The sequence below is a fragment of the Triticum aestivum genome, chromosome 1B (genome assembly GCF_018294505.1).
Source record: "Triticum aestivum cultivar Chinese Spring chromosome 1B, IWGSC CS RefSeq v2.1, whole genome shotgun sequence".
Classification (NCBI taxonomy): Eukaryota; Viridiplantae; Streptophyta; class Magnoliopsida; order Poales; family Poaceae; genus Triticum; species Triticum aestivum.
In genome coordinates this window covers 16,083,937-16,089,326 of record NC_057795.1, presented here as the reverse complement: position 1 = coordinate 16,089,326, position 5,390 = coordinate 16,083,937, and positions in this window count along the sequence as shown.

Here is a 5,390-nt window from a genome sequence, read left to right as displayed (position 1 = left end):
TTGTGCGTGCTTCTCTTTGTCTGCCGCTTTGTTTAATTTTCTCCCGATGAGTTTTGTTTTCTTACGTTTGTACGTGCTCGCCTGAAGTCGGTCGCCTGCTACATGGTCGGCTCTCCCTTTTCTCCATCTTTCTAGCTGCTTCTTTGCTGTATTCGGTGGTTGTCTTCAATTTTTCTTTCGGTTCATGGTTGCTTGCTATAAATACGGGCCCTTCCATCCATCTTCATCCCATTCTGGTTTCAGCCAAGGCACGTAGATTTCACCGGCTAGGCCCTGTCTTCTTCTCCGCTGGGTGTCCATCGGCTTAAGGACGCGATGACGGCGGCTACTGGAGGCCTCCGGCCAGTGGTGCCAATGGTTGGCGAGCTCCCGACGGCGCGCGATGCTCCCCGGCCATGGTTACGACCAGTTCGGGGCACGCACGACTCTGCGGCGGCGAACACGAGGCCACGGAGGGGCTCAGGTTGCGCGTCGCGGCGGTGCTGGTGGCTCGCAGGTCGGCCGTGCGCGCTGGGCGTCGGCAAAGCTTAGTGTGTTTGCGGCGGTGCGCGGCCAGGCAGAGCTCACGGCGCGACGACTTTGTTCATGCGCGTGGTGGCCGGGAGAGCACGCGTCGGCGACCGTGCGACTGTTAGGTCGTCTTGTAGGGCAGCTGCGGCCTGCTGCAACACAAGGAACTCGCCGAGCTCCGGCGGGATCGGGCGGTGAGTAGAGCCGGCCGTGTAGATGGCCAACGTGCCAACGTTCTTGAGTCGGCCGAGTTCCCCGGGAGGGGGCCTGAGATAATGGTCTCCGCGAGGCTGTTTGCTGCCGTCTCCGTCTTTTCGTCTCATCCTCGGATGGTGCCGCTGGCGCCGGCTCAGTCACGACCTCGGTTTCTGTGCAAAGACTGCTCCATCGACACTAGTAAAAAAGGGGGCAATGGCCCAGGCCAGTTCAGCCCATTAGTCCCGGTTCAATCCAGAACCGGGACCAATGGAGCTATTTGTCCCGGTTCGTGAGCCTAGGGGGCCGGCCGGGCCACGTAGGCCATTGGTCCCGGTTCGTCCGGACCTTTTGGTCCCGGTTGGTGGGACGAACCGGGACCAATGGACCTGGCTCCTGGCCCACCACTATTGATCTCGGTTGGTGCCATGAACCGGGACCAATGGCTACCCGTTAGTCCCGGTTCATGCCACGAACCGGGACCAATAGTGCTGCCTATATATACCTCCTCGCTCGCGAGCAGAGCACTCCAGTGCTCTATTTTTCTCTTGCCGGCGAGGGGGGTTTTGTGGTGCTCTAGCTCACCTCCATAGCACATGAGGTGTTCGATGAAATGCCCGAGCCACACTACTTAAGCTTTCTCCTCTCCAAGCTCGACCTCCAACCTCTATTTTCCTCAATATTTGTCTAGGTTTAGCAGTCCATCATGCCCCGTCCCCGTCTTCACTGTCGTGGTTCTAAGCCTGACAGTAGAGTGGGGGGTAGGTATTGAGAAGCAAGGTCCTAGCTATGGAGAGGTTGTAAGCACAAAGGATGTACGAGTTCAGGCCCTTCTCGGAAGAAGTAACAGCCCTACGTCTCGGAGCCCGGAGGCGGTCGAGTGGATTATGAATGTATGGATTACAAGGGTCCAACCCTTCTGCCTGTGGAGGGGGGTGGCTTATATAGAGTGCGCCAGGACCCCAGCCAGCCCACGTAGGAGAAGGTTTAAGGTGAGTTAAGTCTGGGGCGTTACTGGTAACGCCCCACATAAAGTGCCTTTACTATCATAAAGTCTACTTAATTACAGGCCGTTGCGGTGCAGAGTGCCTCTTGACCTCCTGGTGGTCGAGTGCGTCTTCGTGGTCGAGTCCTTCAGGCCAGTCGAGTGTGTCCTCGTTGGTCGACTGGATCCTCGTTGGTCGACTGGAAGGCGACCTCTTCTAGGGATGTCCTAGGGTAAGTTACTTGGGACAGGTCCGTGACCCTACCCTAGGTACATAACCCCATCATTAGCCCCCGAATGGATTGAGGCTTCGAGTGAAGAAAGAGTTGACGTCGTTTCCGATTAACCTTTGCGCTCTAGTTGTTCGCTGTTCTGGATCAAAGAATCTCTTCGTTGACAAGGAGCAATTCGTCTTCGGTCGACTCGATCCATTCTATTTTTGCGTCGAGTGATCTTTCGAACTTCGTCGATCTCCGAGCGACGGATCGCCGGAATCGCCGCGTCTGACAGGCAGATTTGTTGTTCGCGGATTCTGCGGGGTGCGAAATTTGGGGGCGCGCGCGAAGCGGGGCGGACCGCGGCGTTCGGATGGGACGGGGAGTAGACGCCTCGATCTCCGCGCCGCCTTTTTCGCCACGTATCCAGTCTCCATAACTGCTCTCAGATATGATTAGATCGACCGGGCCCACACGTCAGCCACTCGGAAGGGACCTTATAAATGTGCCCGGCGAGGATTTCTGTGCTGCGCCTCCGCATTCTCCCTCTCTCCCTCTGCTCTCTTCCTTCCTGCTCAGCGTGCCTGCCCTCGCTTCCGCACCGCTCCCCTTCGTGCATCCCACCGGCGACCATGGTCAAGGAGAAGACGGCGGCGTTGGAGCGTGCCAAGAAGGCGTCGGTATCGGAGAAGGCGAAGGGGAGATCCACCAGCCGCCGAGGATCCTCGTCCAGATCCCGCCTGCCGAAAGGCTGGGTCCAGGGCGACTGGATCCAGTCGACCATCACGGAGAAGGACCTCCTCGACATGGCCGACGAGGGTTTGATCCCTCACGGAGCCGCGAGGTTGCCGGGGAAGGAGTGGCAGCCACAGCCAGAAGAGGGTGAGTGTGCGCTCCTGGCCACTCATGTCGATCGGGGGTTTTCCTTGCCACCGAGCATTTTCTTCCGGGGTTTCCTGAATTTCTTTGGGGCGCAGCTCCACCACTTTACCCCAAACTCCATTGCCTACCTTGCTGCGTTCGTGTCCATGTGCGAGGGTTTCTTGGGCTGTCGACCGCACTGGGGTCTGTTCAAACGTATCTTCACGTGTCGCTCTCAGACCGTGAAGAAGGCGAGCCCAGGTGACGAGAAGACCCGAGTCGTCCAAATGTGTGGGGGCCTGGGGATTCAGGTGAGGAACAATAGCACCTTCCCGCCCATGTCTTTTCCCGAGTCCGTCAGGGGCTGGCAGTCGACTTGGTTCTACTGCCAGGTCCAGTCGACGCCAGGGCAGTCGAGTGGACTCCCTCAGTTTACCATGGACCGAGTGAACAAGCCCTCCCCTCTGAAGCTGATTCCGGAGGAGAAAGCCGACGTGAAGATGTTGATGGAGCGAGTGGTGCAGCTGGTTCGGGACGGAGTGACAGGCATGGACCTCTTGGAGGTTTTCCTCAAGCGCCGCATCCAACCTCTCCAGTTCCGGAGCCACTGCATGTGGTTGTACTGTGGGCCCGCGGACGAGACCAGAGTCCATCCAGAAGAAGTCGACGATGTCACTCTGGAAAGGTGGATGGTAGCCGTTACCGGGAACAGGGACAACCCGCGCGGAGCCAGAAGGATTCCTCCACTCGACCACGACAGCATCCCAAACAAGGTACACTTGCTCTGCTTTCCGTCGTGTCTTTGTTGTATTCATTTCTGCCGATCCTGTCGACTGGTCGACTGATCGTTGTTTGGGCGACTGCTAGGCCTTCATCGAGCTGTACTCGATGCCCAATGGGGCACAAACTTCGACTGAAGAAGGCGAGGCGAGCGGGGGCGAGGCGAGCGGAGGTGAGGCGAGCGGGGGCGAGAGCCAGGGAGAGGAGGAATGGGACTCGGATGCTGCAGGGGATAACGACGACGATGATGATGATGAAGGTGATGAAGGTGACCTCGAGGACGAGGAAGAAGAGGAGGAGGAGGTCGTTCCACCGCGCTCAGAAAGGCGGTCGAAACTTGTCCACGACCCCTCGACCGAACGTGGTAAGGGGGTAGCGACCGCCGCCCAGTCGACCAAGCGCCCTCGGACCACCTCTCCGGCGCCGACTGAAAAGGCGCCGAAGCAGCCCAGGGCGGCCTCATCGAAGCCGGCCAAGCTTCTGCCGAAGATGAAGGTGTCCATCCCCACCATTTCAGGGTAATAGTGTTGTTCATATTTTCTTATTCTTATGCGAACTTTATCTCTGGTCGACACTGATGTTAGTCGACTGATCCTTTGGAGCTGCAGTGCTGCTACTTCTGAGACCTCGACCCGGGCCGACGACCACGAGATGGAGGATGCTGCAACTTCGAATCCAGGTGCCGTGTTCTTAATACCATACTTAGTCGACTGACTCGCGATCTCTGATCCTGACACTTCTCTGCAGCTCCACCCAACACTGTTATCGATCTGCCTGATGATGATGAGGATGAGGAGCCGCTGAAGCGCAGGAGGAGTCGGAAAGCGCCTGCCGGCAAGGCGTCTCAGGATGCGTCAGCGCCTGAGATTCTGACTGTGGAGGGAGAGAACACCACTCGACACACGGTGACCTTCGCGACCCCACTGACGAGTGCTCAGCAGCCTTCCCTCTTCACGACTCACCACGTCCCAGAGGACCAAGCTGGTGCGGCGAAGGAGGCGATACGCCAGGCGGGACTCATGATGGAGCAGCTGAAGACCATCCGGGATGCGAGTCAAGCAGCCTATGACGCCAGCTCTGCCCTCCAAAGCAATGTCCAGGTCAGTCGACTGCTGTTTGTTCTGTTGGATACGCTCCCAAAAACTTTTCTTTTCCGGGATTTATATTGGTCACCCACTGGGAGTGTTGAATAAACTCCGTGTTAGCGGGGGCACGCTGAGTGCACCCGCTGGGTGTAGTCTCCAAGGCTAGGGTCGACTGCTGGCAGTCGGCCTTAGGCTTTATAATGTCGATCTTTCTATCAGTCGACTGGATTTCGCAAACCGGTGGGGGCACGCTGAGTGCACCCACTGGGTGTAGTCCCCGAGACTGTGGTCGACTGCTTGCAGTTGATCACAGTCTTAGATAATGCGTCTCGCACACTTTTTTTTTTTTTTTGAGGTCGACTGGTCGACTTTGTCTTCGACGGGATTAGTGGGGGCACGCTGAGTGCACCCACTGGGTGTAATCCCCGAGACTACGGTCGAATAGTTGTATTCGGCTGTAGTCTTAGAAACGTGTGTTTTTCCCTTTTTCACTCGGAAGTGAATTATTTTTGACGTTTGGTCGATTGGTTCTTCGCAGAACTCCTGTGATCTTGTGGCTCGCTACTCAGAGCTAGAACAGAAACACACTCAAGTCGAGCTGAGCTTGAAGCTGGTTCAGGAGAAGCTGAAAAAGGCGAAGGAGGAGACTGAAGGTATGTTTGGTGAGACCTTGACAACTGCTTTTCCTCTTGCTTGTTTCAACATCTGATCATGTTGTGTCTTGCAGGTAAGGTAAAGGAGGCCCAGCAGAAGAAAGAC